At 34.1% G+C, this 24,331-nt stretch overlaps 1 long non-coding RNA gene across 1 annotated transcript; it reads right to left on the bottom strand.

The window, feature by feature from the left end:
• Window positions 1-9,931: 9,931 nt before the first annotated feature.
• LOC149555455 (uncharacterized) lies at window positions 9,932-10,824 on the bottom strand. Its single transcript, XR_016365307.1, has 2 exons — window positions 10,579-10,824; window positions 9,932-10,418 (listed from the first exon to the last, which is right to left on the bottom strand). It is a non-coding gene; the product is annotated as an uncharacterized LOC149555455 (long non-coding RNA).
• Window positions 10,825-24,331: the final 13,507 nt, after the last annotated feature.

The following is a 24,331-nucleotide window of genomic DNA, read 5'->3' as shown; positions in this document are numbered from 1 at the left end:
GGGTTAAAGTTAGGTTTCCATTTGGCGAACACTAGATTATGTTTGTCATATCTCCATGTTCTTGCCAAAACTTGGTTTCTATCCACCTCATTTACAAATTTAAGTAGGAATAACACCCTATCTATGTCTATGACACCAACTGATCACTTAATTTTCCATCTAGTAAAAGCCCATTTTATTACCATTTTAATAGTAGGTCTATAATTCATGAACCTTCCCACCAGGCTTAGAGAAAAGCCTTTAGAGATAATATCAACCACTGAATCCACTAGAAGAATCTCCATCCCTATGTCATCATGAGAAGAAGTTGGGAGATCCCTAGTAAGGTACCAAAGTTGGAGTGCCCCACCAACACTCCTTTCCAATTCTTATTCAGGATTGATGAATCTCCAACCTTCTTTAGGGTAGTCTTGGGACTAGAACTCTAAAGAAATACCAAATCATTTAGAAATCCTAGAGGATGTCCTAAAGTCAAATTGATGTCACAATATCATGCAACCCCAACATCCAGGGGGCATTACAAATGACCAACCATAGAGCAAGATAGGCCTTCAAGTCTGGAGGGACCAAATTCTTTTATGTGGAAATCACCATGAACAAACAAGTTACAAAGGTCTTTGTTAAATCTTTGTTTTCTACTCTATCTTGTTAATACAATTATAGTTATCCTTATTTTACCTCTATCAATATTGTTGTCAAAGGGAGAGAGTGCATCCATAAAATTTCCTCATGGAGGACTGGTCATAGGAGCATAGTGATATGTGTGGGATAGTGAATGTTATGTATATTCTATATATGAATATGTAATATGAAATTTTTACTCTACCTTTTTTTGTAAAATAGACACTTTGTGACACTTAGTAAATTTTCCAAAGTTTTCCATCAATTACAAAGGGGTGATTATTAGTATTTGATGTAGATTTTCTATGTAAAGGTTATAGGACCCTATTAATCTATTTTCAATACTTGCACATGTTTTATCTATGAATTTAGATCGAGTTTACTAATAAATTTGAAGGGTAACATTGGAAATTGCATATATTTATTAAGAAAATTAATGATGATTCAATTCAATGATTGGAATCAAGACATTGAAATTGAGCTAAGGTGTGTGGTCATGAAATTTCAATCTACTAGTGTATATATCCATGTGTCTATAATTGCACAGATTGTGGTATTGATTTGACAAAGTTATAATGCATTAATGAGAAACTATAAGTAAGAATATGAAATGCAAGAACAATTTTATTTGATTAATTACCTTGTCAATCATATGGTTGTAATTTCTTTGAATTTTTTTTTTATGATTAGGGCCAACATTATAGATTTCTACTCTAGATTTTCACATGGTCACTAGAAGGATTTGAGTCGAAGACTGACCTCATTAAGGCAGTGAAAATATGTGTTATCAAAACTATCATGAAGGTGATATTAAATAGGGATGAAGTCATGTTATAAATGATTGTTTCAAGGTGTGATTATAATATATATTTTTTGATGTAGAAGTTGATCATTCATGGGTGCTAAAGTAGATTAGGTAGACATGAAGTTTCATAGTTAAATCATATTTATCTTAGGTCCATTTGAAGAAAACCTCTAATAGTCTTGCGAGTTAAATGATGCTAGAAGATGAATTTTTATAGGGTGAGAAATATTCCTAATAGGATCCTGATTCTAATTCCTCTAACTACATGACTCTTAGAAGGAGTTCAAAACACCTTAATGGGTTGTTACTAACATAACTTTGATTCTAGATTTTAACCAAGATAAAGATTTCCCTAAGTGGGTATAACTTGTAGGACATGTTGTATATGCTCACAAAAGGGAAATTTTCATGAATCTTCTAATGAAATATTTTGGGCATTATCCCACATGTTGTTTTCACCCTCCAACTAGGGTTTGCATGGATAATATATATGTCAAGTTATTTTTATGTGTGGTTACGTTACATGTTTTGCATATTTGTGATATTTTATTTTGCATGTTATTTATTGTTTAAGGTTTTTTTAATCTATTTTAGATTCTTATCTACATTGATTCACCTCCACTGCCCCCCCTCAATGCTTTTGAGGCCTAACATGCAACCAAAGAATTTTATTAATATTTTCTAGTATTGCAAAAGATCCTAGTGATTTTGTATATAGATTCATGACCTTTTTTATCCCTTCATGCAAAAACCCTTCTCTCAGGATCAAATATTTTTAGGAGATTAGTTTGGACTTCTCTTCATTTATCATATTACCAAGATAAAAATTCTCTTCACTCTATGAAAAGATATATATGTAGTCTCATTTACTTACAAATTTATCTATATTAATGTTTCTTTATAAGATTAAGAATGCATATGTAATAATGTCATCAAGAAGACTTAGGTGCAAGATTAAAAAGTGATCCAGTTGCAAGAGTTCTTTCAGCATTTAAAAAATGCCCCTTGTACTATTGCCAATGTGCCATCAGATATTTATATTTCTAATGAGTTGTCTCCTCCTCATGATCAATGGAGTGGTTACTAGTGTTTCCATAAATCCTCCATGTGTCACTCATGTAAACCATCTCCCTAGGCCCATTGAGGACCCTCTAGTAGGGGAAGGGTATTTTAGTGTTGTCTCTTATCTTTTCCATGACATTGAAACTCATATTCTTATTGGCCTACAAATAATGAGGTTCCCTTCCTTCGAGATGGATCTAGTAGTTTGAGTTCTAATGGAGACTTTAGATGGCCTACTTCTTCAAAGTGATTTTCAAAACAAGCTCTTTACATTTTACTAACCAAAAATAATAATTAACAAGGAGCCAAAACAAAGGAAGAATTATCCATTGTGGACCTTAATCTCGACTTCATTGATGTATAGGATAAGAGGATGGTTATGATCATTTTATCTCTATAGGCATTGTTTTAAACACTTTGTAATTTTTCACATTTACATTTTCATTCTACTATCGAAGCATTACTTGTAGAGCTCAAATAGAGTTATTATATATCATCATTCATTTTGTTTTAAATAGTGTAATTTTAATTATAATCAAATAGAAATAACCTATTTAATAATATGATAAAAATATTAATCAACTTTAATGATTTAAATTTCTATTTTTTAAACAATGTATAAATAATTTAGGTAAACAAATTTTCTTTTTTTTTATGAATAGTCCTTTTCTATTAATAAAAATATACTAAGAATAAAAATCACAAAAAAAGGTTGGGGGATACAAGATCACCCCACGAATGAGTTCACATGGTCATAGCCAGAGTAAAAACACATAGCCATAGAGAGAAACATACATTATTCATAAAAAAACAAAAAAACAAAAACATATATAAGGCAACCTCAGGCAGCCAAAGTAGTGCTAGCTAAGGGTGGTGGTTCATCTTTGTCATGGAAGCCAGAATCATCTTTAGGATTGGGGGGTAGGCTAGGAATAGTCCAACCATCTTGAGTGGTAGCAATAGGAGGATTAGTGACAACCTCTACATCTTTGAACTCTTGCTACATAGGAGAAATCACCAGATCTAGGCAAGGCCATTTCCCAAAAAAGTTTGACAAGCACCAAGAGGAGGAGCCAAGGACCAACAAGAACCACCATGAGGCAAGGAAGTTGAGCGGCTCCTCTATCCACCATTGCCACCACTGGGAGAGTGGTGGCAGGAAGCCTAGGAGTGCGAGGTGTGCGAGTGGGGACCTAAGGAATGACACTGCAAATGGTGGCCATGAGGCATCGAGGTTTCTGCCAAGGCATCAGGAGGAAATCTAGCAATAGTATAGGGGGCATTACCCCAGTGGTTGAGCAACCCTTGCATATGAGCTACCTCAAGGGCAACTTTTTTAGCTTTCACCTAAATCTACATAATTACATTATTACAAATGCATGCCTTAGTATACATTACAATATTAATATCCAAAAAGTTGTGTGTGAAAAGAACAACATTCCTATCTTTCCACAAAGTAAAAAAAATTTCCATCCTAAATGTATGCCAAATCTAGGTGAATTTTTGAGGTATTTTGGGTGAATCACCCAACAAAATCATGTGCCAAGAAAATGGTTCAGACCTAAATGGCTTGAAAAAATCATGAATCCAGTGCCAATAATTTTGGGCATGCCTACAAAACTAGAAGATATGCAAGAAAGGCTCTAGTTTTCCACAAAAAGGGCATCTAGAATCTAGAACCCCAATAAGTTTGAGCTAAGACCCCAAGGGAAGACCTTGGAAGGCAAGGCGCCAAGAAAAATGGGCAATATTGGGTTGTGTTATAGCACTTCAAATGGTATCAAAGTATTTTCTCCATTGAGAAAGAGAAGATTGCAAATACCATCTCTAGTTGACCATGTCCACCATCGAAAGATGGGGCAAAAGCCATCAATATCCCAGACTTGGCTTATAATTGGAAAATAGAGTGGCAGAATACCACTTCCAATCATGTCACCAAGGCCGAACAGACTAAATACCCTCTTTGTGAATTAAGTGAATTGGAGTTGAAGAAAGAAATAGGTCAAAAATTTTCTGATCTGAATGGATAAGGTGGTACTATACTTGCATATCTTCCTAGGACCTAAAACTCATGGAAACCCTCGAGAAGAGGTCCTTGGGAGTTTTGATGCCCCGTTTGAAAAAACATAGAGCACTAACACCTCGAGTCTTGGCAAGGGGACTACACTGAATGGAAAACAAGGGAGACCACTAAATGTTCTATTGATTTAAGGAAAGGCCATTGTAGAACTCATCCCTAGCCCATTGAAGGCAAGGCTTAATAGCTTCCTATGCTTTCCATATGCTCTTGATGACAAATGAGCCCTATATGGTCACTAGCTCACACATGATGAGAAGGGTGTAGAAACTAATCCCCTTCCAGGGAAGCCTATTGACAGGAAAGCTAGAAGATATGCAATGTCAAACCAAAATCTTCCAGGCTTCATCTCTAGTGATAGCATGAATAATCCATTTAGTAGTGCCAGGCCTTGTTTCTAAGTGGAAAGGAGGCCAAGACCACTAGATTCTTTTGGGAGACAACAAAAATTGTAGGAAACTCTATGAAAGCCATGATGATCTGAAACAAAAGCCCAAAAAAAGTCCCTTAGCAATCTTTCCAATTTCTAATAAGAAGCTTCGAAGGGATCCAAACAAGAAGAGTAATAAACATGAGTAGCTGCAAGAACCTTTGAGTAAATCTAGAATTTTCCAATAAGGGAGACCAGCTTTGTAATCCAATAATCAAGATTATTGGTGATCTTGGTGAGCACAACATTCCAAAGTTCAACAAGCAAAGCTTGGAAAGCAAAAGGAATGCCTAGAAAGTGGAAAATCTCCCCATGCATAACCCATTTCCATTCAAACTGGTTGAGCCAAGGTGGAGCTAGCAAGAATGACTAGCAGAAGCAAACCATTTTATGCCATTGAATGGTAGATCGAGAGGCTTGACAAAAGGTGTCTAGGCAACTTAAAGAATTTTTTATGTTTTCTTTGTCCTCTAAAAGAGTGAGAAAGGAATCATCTAAAAAGTGGCCATTGACTAACAGAAAAGATGATTTGGCAAGGAAATGCCACAAACCAGTCTAGAAGACACAGAATGAGCTAGAAAATAGCCAAAACCTTTAGCAACAAGGACATAAAGTACTAGAGCCAGAGGACAACCTTGCCTGATGGAGGGAAGAAGGCCAAAAACCTCTTATTGCAAATTATTGATGGTAATACAAGCATTAGCATCGCCAATGAGCATCTCCACAGACTGTAAAATATTGGTACCAAAACCCAAAGCTTAGAGCATAGCCGAAATAAAGGGCAATGTGATCATAAGCTTTAGCAAAATCAATCTTTACAAAGATGGTCTTTTGGTTGGACTTGCAAGCCCAGTCCATGCCTTCCCAGACAACAATAATGTTGTTGAGAATGTATCTAGACTTAATAAAGCTAGTTTGATTAGGGTGCATAATTAAAGGAAACATGTGCCAGATTTTGAGAGAGTGCCTTGACATTAATCTTATAAGACACATTTAGAAGGGTAATGGACCTCCAATTGAAAATTTCCTTTGGATCATCGGTTTTAGGTATGAATTTGATATTTCTTTTATTTATAATGGCTCCTAATCTTTTAGGATGATAGGCTTCAAGATAAACTTTGTGCAAATTAGGACCTATATGCTCCCAGAGGTGTTTGTAAAATTCACAAGGAAACCCATCACACCCAAGAGATTTTTCATCAGCCATGAAGTAGACTACCTCTTTAAGGTGTTAGAGGGAAAGAAGTTTCTCATAGAAAGCGCATTCCTCAATTGTTAGGTGATTTGTTATAATCGACGTACACTTTCTGAGAGCTTCCTTCTAAGCAACCAAATTTTCCTACAAAGTAAAAACATTCTCATAGTGATGAACAAATTCTTATAGGATGTCAAGGAGACTAGAAAGAAAAATAGTTCCTTGTTTGATGTTTTTAATCCCAACATTGATATGATAGGCACAAAGAGCCTAAAGAACTCCTTCAAAGCTTTATTGCCAACCTCCAGCCAATGGAGACAGGCTTTGGTTTGGGCTTCTCGAGCAACATAGTTATCAGTAGATTTTTTTATCATGGTGAAGTTTGGCCAACTAAATTTGCAAATCCACATCAAATGGATTAATGGTGAGAGCCTTGGAGGCTTCTTTGAGTGCAAAAGTGTTGGCTTCATATGACCGTTTTCTGAAAACTGCCAACTAGTGCCCATAGATGCACAAAAAATGAGTAATTCTAGAAATGGCATCATTCCACCATTAAATCCATCCCTTTTGAAAATGCGAATGTGGCTCCAAATTCTAGACATGTAGGATATGTGTAGTGGTGGAAGCATGCATTAGCACAAATGAGTTGACAAAGAACTGAGACTTGGCAACTTTTGGGATAGCTATTTACCATGAAATGATAAAATAAATGGGATAACGGTCAGATAATGTCACATCTAGTAGGGGAATGATAGGTAAATCTTGATCCTTAGAAAAAGAGAAAAAATATTGTGCAGTAATCATGACATAATCTAGACACTTTAATATTTAGTCAGAGATAGCTCAAAAGTTGGACCAAGTGTGCCAAACCCCACTATCCTGGTGGTGGTTAATATTGGGATTGAAAAGGCCCAATTTATTGTGCATGTAGTACTAGGATTCCCTTTCCCTAGCTGTCCAGCGAAATGGCAGAATGTCATCTTTGTCAAAGGCCACCTCACTCATATTGAAGTCACCACACATAACCCAAGTTGCTGGAGGCAAGTTGTTAGCCAACCAGCCCTATATCTGGGATCTTTCCATAGCATTATTGGAAGCATAAACATTAATCACTCCAAAAGAATTATTGTTAATGGAAAGCAAAAGCCAAATAATTCTATGCGTGGGGTCAGAACCGTGCAAAATAATAGCAGAATGAAGACGAGGTGACAAGAGAGTAACTACACCACCTTGGCCAACTTCATGCTGAGAGGAAAACATAACTCCATCCTGCCAAATGATGTGGCATGCAGAAGAGAGCATGAAACCAAAAATATTAACTTCTTGTAGATAGAGAAAATCTAACTTACCAAGTCTATGACGGGTATCCCAGACATAGTACTTTCTAGAGAGGTCTATGAGACCTTTAACATTCCATGATAAAAAAAATTCATGAAAATTCTTTCATATCATCCTTGTCCTCAAGATAGGAGTAGCTATTCCACAAGAAGGTAGAAACCTGGTCAAAGTTAGAAGGAAAATCCTTTGTACTTATAGCCTGTTGTTTCACCTTTGGTATCTTTGCATGTCTAGGAAGACTACGAGAACATTGTGTCACTTGTGGTGCTATGGAAGAAGTAGCAAGAGGGGTACAAACCACAATCAAGGAAGAAGCCCGGGTGGTCGCCTTAATCCCCTATGTACCAGGAGGGTTTGAAATCTACAAAACTCCTGAAATAGGTGCTATGCAAATCGCTTGCATCCCTACATTGGTAGGAATTGATACTCCTATGGGGAGAGAAGGAGTCGCAATGACTGCTACATAGGACTATTTAGGGGGCAAGGGATTCAAGGTAGCCTTGCCCTTGCACCCAACAGTAACCCATTCTTTGTTTTTCTCTTCTTTTTTTCCCTTTGGCTAGCTTGGTAGGCACTTCTTAAGGTGTGGGCTTCACCCTAGGCATAGCCAAAGGGCAATCCCTAATCTTGTGTTCCATGGACTAGCACCTATAACAGGTGTTGGGGAGGTTCAAATAGAGCACCTTCTGAGAGAAGGTTTGAGCCCCAATCTAGATTTCCATAGAATCCTTAAGACCCTTGGAAAGATCAACCTCAACACAAACATGCCTCTATGGGCGAGCATTAAAAAATTTCTCAAGCTCCTTTGTGACAACATTGCCAAGGGTTTTGGCAATGGACTTAATGAAAGGCTAGCATGGCAAGAGTAAACCTAGAAACTCAACCCACATAAGAAGCCTAAGCTTTTTATCATTAGAGACTATGAAGTCTCGCAACAATTTTTGAAAAACAAGCAGGGACAAATGCACAGACCAAGGTCCATTGTTAAAGATTGCATCTACCTGTGATGGGTTAGTAAAGCAAAATTTAAAGAAAAAAACCTTTGGTAAGGTTTTGCACAACATCAAAGTGGACTCCATGAGGAGTCCAACACTTGTTAATCCATTCTTGAAGCATAGCTTCAAGAGGAGTCCTACCCACAAATTATCCTTTCAAAGTATGTTGTTCTAACTAGTCACATGCAACATCAAATTCTTATAAAGGAAGGATAATATCAGTATTACCTCGTGAAAAACCTTTAGGACAAACTTGCGAGGGTGTTTATTCTGAGGTGCTGCCATGGCAATTCGAAACAACAATGTGAACACTAGAAACAACTAGTTCACTGTTGGTTGGGGCCATTATATTCTAGCCTAAAAGCTCCCATAGTAAATGCAATGTGACAAGTGGAGACTACAGAAGGAAAGCTCAGACAAAGAGCCTTACACAAGAAAACTGCAAGTTTGCATGAACCAAGAAACCCTAGCAAAGCCAAAATCCTCAAGAAACCCCTTCTAATTTCTAAACAAATATTCATTTGAAGTTGAAGACGATCAAATTATTGTTTTAGCATAATAAAATATTTGACTCATGAATATAATTTTTATTAAAATTTACTCAAATACTAATGGGGCTCACATTCAAATTGAATTTGAATTCCCCTTCTAGGGGCAATTTGGATCTATTACGGGCCAGTTGTATTATCAGGGGATTACTGTCGACTTTAATTGTAGTGGCCTCAAAGAAATTCCAGCGTCAGCCATATCCCCCTTCACTAATCGTATGTGCATGCCCAGTCACTAAGGTGGAATTAAAACATGTTTATATGCTTTCTGATTTCATTTCACCACTCAACAAAGCTGCTGCCGACTTCCGTGACGAAAGAGGCATAGAAGAACTGAAATGGTGACGTAAGGTAAATGCCTTTTTATGTCTAAGATCAATAAATGTAAATGAAGGAGGCATTCATTTTTATGGAGTTAATTCAGAAGGTTTTAAGACAGTTTGTATTCAGAGACATTTTGTTGTCTATTATTGAATTTTTAAATTCTAAATATTGAGTAGCATAAATTTTGAACAGTTTAATCCTCTATCTAGGATTGACAATTTCGGTATGGGTAGTAAGAGATAATTATCAAATTAAATTAATTATTTTTGTTTATAATTTATATATATTTGTCAATAGTGAGGTGTTCTAATAGTTAATTTGCTGTGTTGTTCTATCATTAAGATTCAAATCTCATAGAAGATGAGGAGTCCTTTATGATGTTACTGATGTTCTATTAGTTAAATTGTTGTATTATTCTATTTATCATTAAGAATCTAATATTTTTGTGTTATTCTATTTATTATTAAGAATCTAATCTCATTGAACATGATGAGTCTAGATTACAGTTACTACAAAGAAATCAGACTGGACAAGTATTAAAAACTATATATATCATTATATTTGACATGAAACACACATGGTAGATAAAAGAAGAAACAGCATTAGAAGTTTTTATATAGCATCTGTGCTCCATTCATTGAGCACTGAGATGCATACATGGCACTTTTCGGTTATGTCAAGAGCCAGTATATATATCTTTATTTGTATATATGTATAGATGGATATATATGGAAACCTTAATTTTTGTCAGTTGAAGTGAGGTTTTTCCCAGTGAGAGTGTAAGTGGTAACTGCAGTAACGCCGGGCCAACACTGAGCAAGGCACTTTCCTTTGGAACAATAAGCCGCACCGCTCCCACACCAGTTATATATGCTGCAGCATCTCCCAGTGTTGCAGAAGAAGTTCCCTTTTGGACTGCATGTTGGATCCCCCATCACCATGGGAAGCCCAATATTGCATCCCAAAAACATTATTATTACCAGTATGGCTGCCACGCTTGATTTGTACTCACCCATCTTCTTTCTGCATTCACACAAACAATAAACTTCAATTATGAGTATTCAAATTGAAATAAAAGAAAAATCCGCCCAATGATATTGCTAGCGCTATAATATACAAAAACAAAAACAACAAAACAACAAACAAAACTGCTAGTTCTATATTGCTACAAAAACAACATAACTGTGTAAGAGCATAAGCCAAATAGAAGAATACAAACAATGCTTCTTGCTTGATGCTATATGCTGTATTGGCAGTGACAAAGAGTAATGTTCATGGGATCTATTTATAGTGTGAATTGTTACACATCCCATGAATACATTTACCTATTCATGCTAAATTTTCTGAAGATTTAATAATCTTAGAATTGACAGTTCAGTCGCGCCGTAGAATTTTATGACAACTCATTGAAATTCGTGTGTTTTTGAAACATTTTAGTATTCATGCGAAAAACAAATTCGACGAAATTTGTTTTGGGATAACTTGATCATAGTTTATTCATTCCTTGTTGTGAGATCGAGTACAGTACGTAAATTTGTTTCCCCACTTCTGATTAAGAAATGGAGAAAAATAACTTTTCTGTGTCCCACATCTGATTGAGAAATGGATTACAGCTCGTCTCCCTTGAACCATATCCAAGCAAACAGTATATTAGTCAATAGAATCGGCTATTCAGAGTTCTTCCAATTGATTTTCAAGTGGATAAATAAATGAATAAATTTTAATAATGTGCAAGAGACTCGCCTTTCTTCTATACTCTTGTCCATCAAATGAATGAATGAGTCTACATGATGTGTATGAAATAATTTTTTCACCTTTATTTTTGAAGTGAGTGGATAAGTTCACCTTTTATTCACTTCTGATTAAGAAAGGGATTACAGGTCGTCTTGTTTTAGCCACATCCAAGCGAACAATATATTAGTCAATAAATTCGGCTGCTCAGAGTGAACGACTGCCATGCCTTTCTCCTCATAGAGAAGGATATTTTCCTTATTTAGTTATAGCTAAAATTTCATCTAGAAGTTCATTGTAATGATTTTCTTGAATGAATTAATACATACAATGAATAAACTTTAAAAACGTGCAAGAGAATTTTTCCTTGTTTACTTTTGTTGGTAAGATGAATGAATGAGTTTGAATAATGGGTATAAATATTTTTTAATCTACAAGTTGGGTGCCTTAGTTTTTCAAGTAAATGAATGTATGGAGGATGTGTAAGAGTTAATTTTCTTTATATAATACATATATAAAATCTTATCAACAAGTTCATTTTAGTCATTAATTGATCACTTTTATTTTTCAACTTGATGAACAAATTAATAAATTGTAATGATGTCTAAGTAATTTTTTTCTCTTAATTACATTCGTAGAGTATCTTGTCTACAAGTTGATTGCCTTCACTTTAAAGGTGAAGGAATGTAAAAATGAGTTTAAATGGTGCCTTAGAAATTGTTTTCAAATATAATTGAACATTATCATATCCATAAGTTTACCACCTTCATTTCTCAAGTGAGTTAATGACTACAACCTTGTAAATTAAAAGTGTCCTTGTTAACAAAATTTGAAGTTATCTTGTTTAAAATTTGTATACAAGATATCATTGTAATATTTTCAATGATGTGAGGCAAGAGCCTACAACACAACACTACTTCATGAGCCTCTCATCTAGGAGGTCTTGGATTGAATAATTAATTTCAACAAGTAATGATAAGAACAAAACTAGGCTTTTGTCCATGACCTATTGAAAAAATAAATTATCTTACATAATGTACACTCTAATATATCTTTTAATTATATATAGACACATAATAAGTCACTTAAAGAAGTATTAATATGTAAGTTTTTGAAGTATTAGATAGCAACCAAAAAGACAGGGGGCTGACCCTGAGGTACAAAAAGGTTGAAAGGTCAGCTAGAGGTTACCTCCTAGTCATCTAACCAATACCAACTTTAAACTTCAAAAAGCATATAGTGTCCATAGTTAAAATAATAGTACCATTAGTCCTTAAATTAGCAATAAGAAAAAATTGAAAAATATATGAACAACACTAAAACAAATTGTTGTTGTTAGTCCCACATATCATTATAAGAATAAAATGAAAAACCTCATAGGGTAACCAATTCAAAGTAACCAACAGCATACAAATAAGACAGAAAAACACCAGATCTAGGGCTATCTACCCTCCTTCTTCCCAGGATCCTCATCGTTCTTCTCCTTCAACACATCCTTATTCACGTCCCCCCCCCCCCCCCCCCCCCTCCCTCCACCCTAACTAGTTTGTCTAGGGTGGTCTTCAACCAATCCTCCACTAGGAACCCAGAAATAGACCGAGTTGTGTCACTTTCCTTGCGCAATTCCTTCTCATCTTTATTCACCTACAAAAAGTAAAGGGTGGTGAGCACAGAATGCATGACTTTGGTGGAGAATTCCACCAATGTGGTTGTATGCCAAATCCCTCATCGACTGGTCAAGCCTATCTAGTCTAGCCTTACTATGGCTCTGTTTGTGGCTATGCTTTCCTTTTTTACCCCCAACTTTAGGAGTATCATTCTAGTTAGGGTAGCTTCAAGGGTGTTAGAAATATGAGAGGGGCTAAAGGGGCTGGGGATAGGCTTTGTATCTTGAGGAAGTCTCTAATTTTTGGCAGGTTTAACATCACTTTCAGTAGATTCAAAGTTGGAATCATGCTTAGGGGAACTTAAATTTTCCATCTAGAGGCATATTAATATGTAAGTTATTTATGTAAACTATATAATATTAAATTGATGTTTCAAAAATATTTGTGAAAAAAAATAATATTATGATTTCTGATATGTTTTGTATTACTTTATTCAAAAATAATATTTATTACTATTTATCATTAAGAAATCCATATCTAGTATGACTAATAAATACAAATTGTACCACAAGTAACAATCTATACAAAAATATATATAAATACTGACTACAACAAAGCCCGTCCTAACCAAAATATAGATCCATATTATCATTATACATAAGATATATAGAAATGATTATTTGAGATTAGGGTATCCTTTAATATTTTTCTTAAGTTTTTTCTCCACCCATGTAGTCCATTTTGTAACTTGTTCCATCCAGCTCAAAATCTTACTTGAGATAATATGGTATCCTCTAATAATTTTATTAACCTTTTGTCCATGCATGTCTTCCACTTTGTAGCTTATTCCATTTTAAGTACTAATATGTAGATTATTTATGTGAACTATATATAATATTAAATTGATCTTGTTGGTCCTAACCGATACTGAAAGGGGTGGGAGCAGTGAATTAGTACTGACTCTAAAATCAGTTATTCTTCTACATCTCCAAGTATACTAACTAACAACCACTTGAGTACTAACATGATTATAAATTCAGTGAGATAGAAATAAGTAAACTCACACAAAACCATTCATCAATGGATACATAGATCTTTTATGTGAAACCATCAATGAGGGTAAAATTTATAGTGGGGATAATATACCTGCTAGCCTTTTAGTATAGATATAAGGTTGTCCAATAAAGAGCTACAACATGTTTCTTCTAAGAACACATTCAGTTAAATATTCCAATAATGTACTAGGATTACAATCAATCGACTAGGGCTACCTGGTTACAGGATTTAGTACTTCTTGTAAGAGACACCTTGTTAAAGGATTTAAGATATACTTACTATTGAAGCATGCTCGGTTAAGAGCTTACAACATTATTACAATTGTTAGAGAGCAATTAAATTCGAGCTAAAAATATAACACTTATTTCTTCATAGATCTTCAGTGAGTACCTTTTGAGATATCTCAATCTCCACTTATCTCTTGGGCACACTATGTAATATCCTTTTGTATCACTTTATTTTTCTCTTCTTTTCTCACCCATGTCTATAGTGCAAGGTTCTAATTAGGGTGAGATGTAGCTTTATGTCTTGATCCTATACATAATAGCATTTGTCTCTCATTCTCTTTTTCCTTCAAACTAGATTAAGGTACCATTCCTTCTATTTCCTCTTTTTTCACACTTCTTTTTGGCTTACAGTAGTTTTCTTTATTTCTTTAGCATCATTCAATACACACACCAAATCATTTGAATGTGTGAAGACTCTCTTTTAATCTATGCATTTTGAAACTTTACAAGATTATCCCACTTGAACCAATAAATTCATATTTTCAATTCCAACTACTAAGTAGTTCACGAGAAACCCTTAACACCTATGATGTAGGGTCCATACTAGTAGTGTTTTCTGTCTATTTTTGGTTTCATCTCAATTTATTTGTCTGTTCTTTATTTCATCATTCTTCTCAAAATATAGACCAAATTTAAATATTTTTCATTACTAATCTACCATGTCATACTAATAACTCTTCATGTTGAATGCATGATAATCTTTGCCTTGTCTCATTCTCTTGAGCAAACTAGTGAAGATGTCTACTAGAGTTACAAAGATCTGGTGTTTCTCCTTGATAAGGGGTCAATAAAATTGCTCTTCATTATTATAATATAACCAGTTTGGTCAACAATATCCCTATTTGGAATTGATGAAAAAACATATAGCAGATCTTTTTTAATCTTGATACCGATAGAATCTTTGCTGGTAAATAAACTTACCCATTTAGCACTATTTTCTATGTTTTAATTTATTTTTCTCCATCTATGGTGTATCTCTGACTTGACTTCTTCTCCCAACTATCCTTATAGTCAACTCCCCATATCATTATCATTTCTCTATGTTTTCTTCTTTCTTTTTATCTCCCCTTTGTGATCATCCTCTTTAGGATTTATCTCTTTATCTCCCCCATTGATCTTCAATTTTTATGCTTCCTTATCTGACCTTTATGTCTCCCTTTACCTTTAGCCTTTTTCATTCTTTCTAAATTTTTATATTTTATCTTCCCCTCATCAATGACAAAGTGTATCTTTCCTCTATGGATTCTAGCCATGTATTCCATGTGTCTAGAACTTTTTGGAGTGTCATTGCCAAACTAGTAATTACTAGGAGGCATTGATCTAGTTCGTTGACAGTGTTCCTAAGACTCGTGGATAGTAGCACATATGCCTCCTTAATACATCCTTGGATAATTCCTATTGTTAGGAATAGGGAATTTTGTATCTCAAAGAGTGTGGAGTTCCTTTTGTGTTGTTCTACAATAACCCAGGTGATCAAATGAAGCTTTTCGTAAATTCAATTGGTATGCATGCTAACTAAACTAGTTGATGCATCAAAATATGTTTGGGTGACTTGTATAAACTCATGAGTTGTTCTTAGAGTATCATTTAGATCTATCAAAAAGTTTTATGAGTTTGATGTTGTGTGTAGGATTGGAGAGATATCCTTTGATGGTTTGATTGTAGTATCTCTCAATTCTCCAAGTTTTCATCTTCGATGCTCAATAATTTGCTTGACCTTCTCAATATCCTATTTTTTGTTGGCTGATCATGGTGCCTCACTAATTTTAGCATTCTTGACTATAATATGTTCCCTAATTGATCAATAAGATGTGTATTAGTGACATAATGCATATCACCAACTATTCCTATGACTAATGTCCTTTCTTCAATGATCAAAGTTTGTGCATGTTCCTACCTTAGGTGAGATTTCTTAGCTGCTACAAGTTTCTTCAATAAGTGATTATGAAGATTTAACTCTGTGCTTCTCAAATCATGCACTCTTCTAGTATACTTGTCCATTCATTTTTACTTGTCTCGAGATCCTCTTCTTCATGACCATGTTTCTCAAATATTTCTCCTTCTTCTTTATAGCTTGAAGATTATGATAAGGAGGATTTTTTTGAAGTATTAGATAGAAGATAGATGATGATGAGGATTTTATTTATCTCTTATTTTTCCTTTTTCAATTACTATGTTTAGACTCATCTCTTTCTAGTTCTAGATTTTTCTTTGTAGATTTAAGCCTTGTAGAGCTTGTGAACATTTTTTTTGTTGATTATATAATAGCTTCATGCTATACACCTCTATGTTCTTGTAGGGTTTCTCTTTTGTGTCCCTTCTTACACTCCTTTTTTCTATGTCCTTTTCTTCTATGACCTTTCTAGATTTTATTTCCTCCACATGTTGATTCTATATTTGTATACTTGGTGGGTCATTAATGGGAAGCATTATTCTAGTTCTTTGGTTTGTCAATGTTAGACTCGTAATTATTGAGAGGCATTATTCTAGTTCTTCAATAGTGTTCATGGGACCTATGAATAGAAGCACATATGTCTTTTTAACATCCCCTTCGATATTTCCTATTATTGGGAATAAGAAATATTGTAGCTCAAATAGTATGGAGTTCCTTTTTTTGTTGTTCTAAAGTAATCTGGTTGAAAAGATGAAGCTTTTCTTGAATTTGACTGGTGTACATGCTAGCTGAACTAGTTGATACATCAAATGATGTTTGAGTGACTTGTAGTTCCTCATAAGCTATTCTTAGAGTATCATTTAGATGTATCAAACAAAATTGTCATTCTTATATCCTATAAAGGAATTGAGGGATATCCTTTGATAGTTCAACCGCAATATCTCTTGATTCTCCAAGTTTTTGTGAGTGATGATCAATGAGTTGATTGAGCTTCAAGCCTATCCGTATTTTCTACTAATCAAGTCTAGTTCCTCACTAATTTGACCATTCTTGACTATGTTCCCTACTTGATCAATAAGATCTATGTAGTGTCATATTATACATCACCAAGTATTTTTGTGACTAATATCCTTTCTTTGATCAAGGTTTGTGCTTGTTCCTATCTTAGGTGAGCTTTATTGGCCACTAAAATTTTCTTCAAAAAGTGATTATAATGATTGAGATCATTGCTTCTCAAATCTTGTACTCTTCTATCATACTTTTATTAGACTAGGGTTACTATTGCACCAAAAGATCGATATGTTAATGCCCAATACAACCACTCAACTTATAGTACATGAAGAAATTAGCCCTTTTCACAAATCATGAGGATAATGCTAAACATTTTTCTAACTATATCCCCCTTAGATTTACTCAAGGGTCTCAAGATTCAAACTTGTGACTAAGCTCTAATATTACTTGTTAGAGTGGGGTCATTGTTGCACTAAAAGACCAATCTATTAATGCCTGCTAAAAATAATCAACTCATATTACAGTGGAGATGGTGAAGCCCTTGTCACGAATCTTGAGGGCATCACTAAATTTTGTTCTAACAACTTTCCCAATTCATTTTGAATTGTCTTAAGATCTTCTACTTCTTGAAAATATTGGTCAAATAGTTGATCTTCATCTTTAAAGCTCGAAGATGATAATGATGATGAGGATAGTCTTCATCTCTTCTTCATTGTTTTCCCCTTAGATATTTTATACTCTTCTCTTCCTAGTTGTTGCTTCCACTTTGTAGATTTGGGCCTTGTAGAGATTGTGGACATTTATGATGTTGATTTCTTGACAGATTGGTCAAGTTCCTACTATAAACCTATATGTTCTTATAGGGTTTTCTCTTTTGTGTCCCTTCTTTGATTCTATTTTTATTTGTCCTCTTCTTCTATGACCTTTGTGGATGTGATTTCCTCCATATGTTGAGTGTATGTTTTTTTACTCAGTGAGGCATCACCTTTTTTCTTCATGCTAGGTTGAGCATGATTTTTCTATCTCTATTATTGTGGTATCTAAGCTAGCTTGGAGGTTTCAACCTTTTTGAGTTCTGTTGGAGTGACTTGAGGGGTTATTAATCCTAGTGATATTTCATTCTCAACATATATCTCACTATGAGTTGTTGCATATTCAAGTTTCCTTGGTGAGGTTAGAGGGTTGAAGCTAACAAGTTCTTCATCTAATTGTTCATCATATCCCTCAAACTATACTACTCTTCTAGGGCCTGCAAATGTGATTCTTTTACTTATACTCTTTTTCTTACATTTGAACCCCTTAGTTTATCTGGTAGGGTTTTGTATGCACATGAAATCCATTGATCTACATTATAACTCCATCCTTTGATTGATCTTTGAAACATGTCTCTTTCTTTTCTTTTTGATATTAATACAATATTTTTTTGAGTCAATAATTTAGAGATGTGTGCTAACATATACAATTGTCTCTCTCTTAGGATATATTATGGCCTAACCTTTGATAGTGAGTCATTGGGAATTTCTTTGAATTGACCTACACTAGTTCTTCACTTCTTTGTGATGACTTCTTCTAACACCTTTGGTACCACCTTCTTTATCTATTAGGTATCTTGTTGTAGTTTCTCATGTTCACTAATACTATTATGATCACTTTCATGCATAAGTGCATATCCATATTTTATTGTGTTATAAGTTCCATTGTGAATAATGTAATTTATTATGCCATTAATAGAAAGAGGAGGAGTAGGCTTTCCTCCTCTTCTTGTAGGTTTCACTTTTGTATCTATGATGATTCACCTATAGATAGATTGGTTTCTCCTTGGCTGCCCCTTCAAGTTTCTTCTTCTTTCTCTTATCTTCCTTACTAGGATCTAGTTCTAATGATGTTGACTCTCTTCCTAAGCTGATATGGGTAAAAGTACAAACATGTGCCACCCTTTTACAAAGGAAAAGACTAACATCAAAAAAGTGTTAACCTTCAACAATGTAAAAGTTATATTTTTGTTTTGAATTTTAAGTTAGTGTAAACTGATGAATTATGTATAAAAGGATAAATTTTGTGTCTGTTTTTTTTTTAGCATTTAAAAAATAAAAAGAGTATGTTTTTACAATTTTCAATGACCTTTGTTTACAATTTTAAAAATTGAGTAAATTAGGCATTATAGTTCCCACCACAAAAATGACTGCAAATAAACATTTTTTAATCTAAATTTCATGTATGCTGTTAATGACGTATGTATCTAGAACTATCAAAAAGAAATTTTAAAAGATATTATATATTTTGTCTGTTATAACTATTATAAGTTAAACTTTTCATAATTTAACAATTTTTCATTCCCACCATCCTTTCCCTAGTAAATCTATGTTAACTATTACGAATGTTATATATTATCAAAGATGACTCTCTCCTCTAGAATAATTCATCATTTAAAAAAAAAATTGGTATCATCTACTAATTTAATATTTTTCTAAATGTGCATCATCTTCAATGTTGAAATACCTACTTGCATTATTTTGCAATTATTGTAATTGACATTGTGTCACCTATAAAAAAAAATATTATATTGGCATAACTCTAACTACAACTTCTATCTAGTGATTTTTTTTTTTTTTTGAAACCCTAAATCTAATGATGAAATTGGCTTCTAAAGTGTTAAGTTCTTTAGAATTGGAAAAAACATGAAAGAAAGTGCAACATCAGATGATAGACAATTTTAGTGAGATTGGATTTGGTTGGACCGAATCTGCCCAGATCAATACAACTAAAAAGTTGACCGCACAAGGCCACATACATGAGATTAAAAATTTTATTTGCTTTAAACAATAAAATAGGTTATTTATTATAAAGGTTTTTTTTTTTTTAATTATTATATTTAATTCAATAAAATAACTTTTTTATTTTAAAGGTAAAGTTTTATTTTAAAATTGTTATATTTAATTAAATTAAATAGGTTTTTTATTTTAAAGGTAAAGTTTTTTTTTTTAATTGTTATATTTAATTCAATAAAATAGGTTTTTTATTTTAAATGTAAAGTTTTATTTTTAAATTGTTATATTTAATTCAAATTTTCATTTGTAGTATTTAAAAAGTTAAGTTTACATGAAATTTTATTGAAGAAATATTTAGAAATTAGTTTTTTAAAGTTATTTTGTATTGCAATTGATTGATTAAATTTATTGTTTATTTTAAATTTATTAAATAATTTTGTTTAAATCAATTATTAGAATGAATTTAGGTGTTTAAAAAAAAATTAAAACTACTTTAAAATTATTAAATAGATATTAATTAATGTATTTAATAATTTGTTTGATGTAAATTTAGCAACGATTTAATGCAACTACTTGTCTTAAGATTTTGTAGTCTTATAGATAGTCAAATATAATAAGCTTCTAAAGTTGAAATTTTTTTGCTAAATTGTCTATCAACTACTATTATTTATGTAATTAAATTTGGAAGCCTTTTGTATGTAGGTGATTTCAAGCTCTTTATTCAAGTTTTTGTGCAATGGGGAATAAAGCAAAAAGAGCAAAAGGATATGATCGAGTCAAAGGTAACTAGAAGAAAGGATGGAAAAAATGGAATATAGAGCCACCAATTAAAGATCCATTGATTGAAGCTGAAAAAGATCTTATTGAAGTTCCAAAAAGTAGTAGGATGTTTGGAAAATATGGTTTACAATTGGAAAATTTCCTAGAGATAGACAAAGACTCTCTTTTTAGAGGAATTGAATCATTTGAACATATGATGCCTAAAAGTACAATCAAGCTACATCTAAAAAATATGTGGTAGTAATTTTTTCAAAATAAATCTCTGATTGGTAAAGCACAATTATTTTTCAGATTATTTAGAAAAAGAGAAATTAGTCATATTCTAGAGTTCTTAAGTGTGAACAATAAGAAAAGCTCAGAAGATAATGTCAAGGTGACAATAGTTTAGAATTTGACAAATGCATTAAATGCTATTGATAACAAAAGTCAAGTAGTTGATTTAAGTGTTGCATGAAGAGCATTGATGGCTATGATTACAAGAAAGGAATTGTCATAGAAAAATAAGTTTGAGCAATTTTTTAAATGCTCAATCTATCTAGAAAAACTGTTAAAAGATACATAAAAAGGAGAAATTTTCTTTAAGAGAATATTGAAAAGAAATAGGTTAATATTTGTTGACTTCCTCAAAAGGATAGAATTTCTGAAGATGTTAGAACATAGGTTGTTGGATATTGGACTAGCCAGTTGTGTGTTTCTTCTAATAGAAGTGACGCTATACAAATCAAAGATGAAGAAACAGGTATGAAAATAGCACATCCAAAACACTATGTAGACACAACAAAAAGTGAATTATTCGAAGCTTTCAAAAAAGAATTTGCAAATGTGAAAATTTTTTAAAGAATTTTTGAGAGGTTGCACCCACTTTTTATACACATAAATAAGGTATGTGAAACTTGTTGTTGTCAAAATATAAGGTGGGAACATCAAACAAAGGAAAATGGATAGGGAAAGAAAAAGATAGGAGGCTAAGTTATTTTTTCCCCCTAAAAATTGGTACAAGGTCAAATTTGATGGGGTTGCTAAAGGGAACCCAGGCCTTGCTGGCAGTGGAGGCATCATCAAAAATAGCTATGGTGGAGGAGTTGCAGCTTTTTCCTGCCTGCTTGGACAACAAACAAAACATTTCACTAAAGCCAGCGTTTCCAATCAAGTTGTTAAACTAGCCTTAGCATCTAGGATTAAGAACCCATGGTTGGAGAGGGATGCATTAAACATCATCAATTGTCTCAATGGTCTATCTATGGCTTCTTGGACCATTGTGAATATGATTGAGGATTTAAAGTCTAACCTGGGCAAGTTCAAAAAGACCTATATCAGCCATGTTTACAAGGAAGCCAACTCAGTTGCTCATTGGTTTGCTAATGAAGCGGTCATTAATAATGTGAAGATGATGTGGCATGTTAGCAACATGTTTCCAACAGTAATGAATAATTTAATTCTGCAAGATTACATCCAAGTAAGCACTAGAAAAATCCAAAATTAATAATGGGAAGATTTGCAAGATTGCACGTAGGAGGGGAAGTTATTAAAAATCATGTAAAACTCTTTTTAAAATATATTAGCGTGTACAGACGACATGCTTTAAAGGTTTTTTTGAATGCTACCATCAATACTAGTATTTTCAAATATGTTTTCAAGTTTCGTAGTCTGAAGGAGGCCGAGGTCTGTAAGCATTTTGTGAGCAAGTGGGGGCTTATTGTTTCAGAGGAAACCATGGTTGGGGAGAGAAGCAAGAGGGAGCCTTTGGGAGAGGCGGGGAACAAGAAGGAGAAATTGAAGGTTTGGTATAAATTGGAAAAGGGCAGAATCACTAGATTCCTAGAGAAGCCCATGGATTTGATGTGAGGATCACCAAGATTATGGTGGATTTCTAGAAAAATGGGAGAGTCAAAATTGACAGGGTCACCCACCATGTCAATGTGAAATTAATAGCTCAAGTTGCGAAATTCCCTCTGGAAGGGACTAATTTTTTTAGAGATAAGAAAATGTCAATGAATGATGTCAATTTTTTTGTGAAGGATGAAAGGAGTTGAATAAGCTAGTCAAGGTGGAGACATATTATGAGATGGAGTCCATTAAAAAGCTTTGGAGGTATGTTTCCAGGATTATCATTGAATATATTTCCCTAGACCCTAGATTTGATAGGATAAGAATGCATCATTTTTTCTTGCTTAATCAGTATAGGCATGGTATCAAAATCTCTTTTCCTTTTTATCTCTTCACCTCCATAAGAAAGGGTATTGAGGGTTTCAAGAGAAAACCAACCACTAACCTAGCTCTTCATGAGGGATTACTCCTCTTGGTTTACGAGTATCTGAAGTCTCATAGCAAGGGAAAATCCCTTGGTGATACTGGGTGTACATCCAAGGAAACTAGGAGCTTGGACTCTAAGGATGTGCAGAGCATAAAATCAGAAGAAGAGGACATTGTTTCATCTAAACCTAAAGAAAAAAGGAAACCCTCTACCTGAATTCCCTATAGAAAGAGCCCCAAAGGTTTACCCCCCCATTCCCCATAAGCTTGAGCCTTAAGAGGAGGAGGAGGAAAATGATGATGACAAGGATACTAACTCAAAGGAAGTGGAGAAGGAGGATGATGAGGAGAAGGAGGAGAAGAAGGGGAGGAAAAGTTAAAAGGAGGAGGAGGATTCAGCTGATGTGTCAGCAAATCCTAAGAAAAGGAAAGCAAATGTGGCTTTAGAAACCAAAGACCAAATCCCTAAGATTCTTGGCCCTAGCCCCACTTCCACCCCGTATGTAGATATTTTGGGAAAAGAGTGTGGGGAGGTGACAAAGAAAAATAGGAGGGCTTGAATGAATTTCAATTCAAATACTACCAATTTGGGGATTGTTAGGGAGCTCTTGAATATTCAAGTGATGGAGGACATTGATGGCAAAACCCACTATGAAGACCTCATTGATCCTGGTCTAGTTGTGATCTTTGATAATGCGAGGCAAACTAAGCTTAACCTTTTGAACAATGAAAGGAAGACCATGATAGACAACTTTCAGTCTATCAAATGGTTATTCCATGAAATTGAAGAATTTAAGGGGAGAAGAAGCCAGGAAGGTAACCAAAAAATTGACAAGGACCAAGGGCACAATGAAGAGGATAGAAGCCAAGATGGAAGTCAATAGCACTTCAATGTCCAAGAACACAGGGTAGACTAGGCGAACAGAATCACTAAGGTTGAACAAAGAGTTTAAAGGATGGAATTCTTCCACCAAAACTTGGTGAATCAGGTGATTGCCACTTTGAATGCTCTAAATGAAAACATCAACAACCTAGGTGAATCACTGATTAGTGTTGGATTTGGCAGGAAAAAGATGGAGAAGACCAACCTAGAAATTGGGCAGGCTGAGGATGATCCAAAATAAAGTAGGCACCAGGTGGATGCTTAGAATTAGGACCAAGATGACATGGACAATAGGAAGACCATAGAAGCTATAGAGTCCCTGGAGGTTCTCAATAGAGAGAATTGATAGTTAGTACTTTTGTTGCTATCTCATTCCTAGTGTAGCTAGTTTTTTCTTATTCTAGTTTTGCTAGTTTTGTGTTTCCTAGTCATGGGCCTGTTGTCTAGGGTTGGCTTTTGGTAAATAGTTTTGCTGATGCTGGACTTTTCTGAATATCTATATTTTTGAAATGTTGTAAATACTTTTAGTTTTCAGGATCCCTATAAAACCTGTTTTACTTAATCAAAAACTTGTTGTCAAAATCAGGTTGAGTTTCATCTTTATGTGCAATCTTTTAGAAAAGCTATAGCAACACTTAAGCTTTCCTATATATATGTACAAAGATT

Source organism: Cupressus sempervirens, chromosome 5, assembly GCF_028749045.1.
Source record: "Cupressus sempervirens isolate cs-2001-9-10 chromosome 5, ASM2874904v1, whole genome shotgun sequence".
NCBI lineage: Eukaryota > Viridiplantae > Streptophyta > Pinopsida > Cupressales > Cupressaceae > Cupressus > Cupressus sempervirens.
This window is presented reverse-complemented; position numbering and strand designations above follow the sequence as displayed.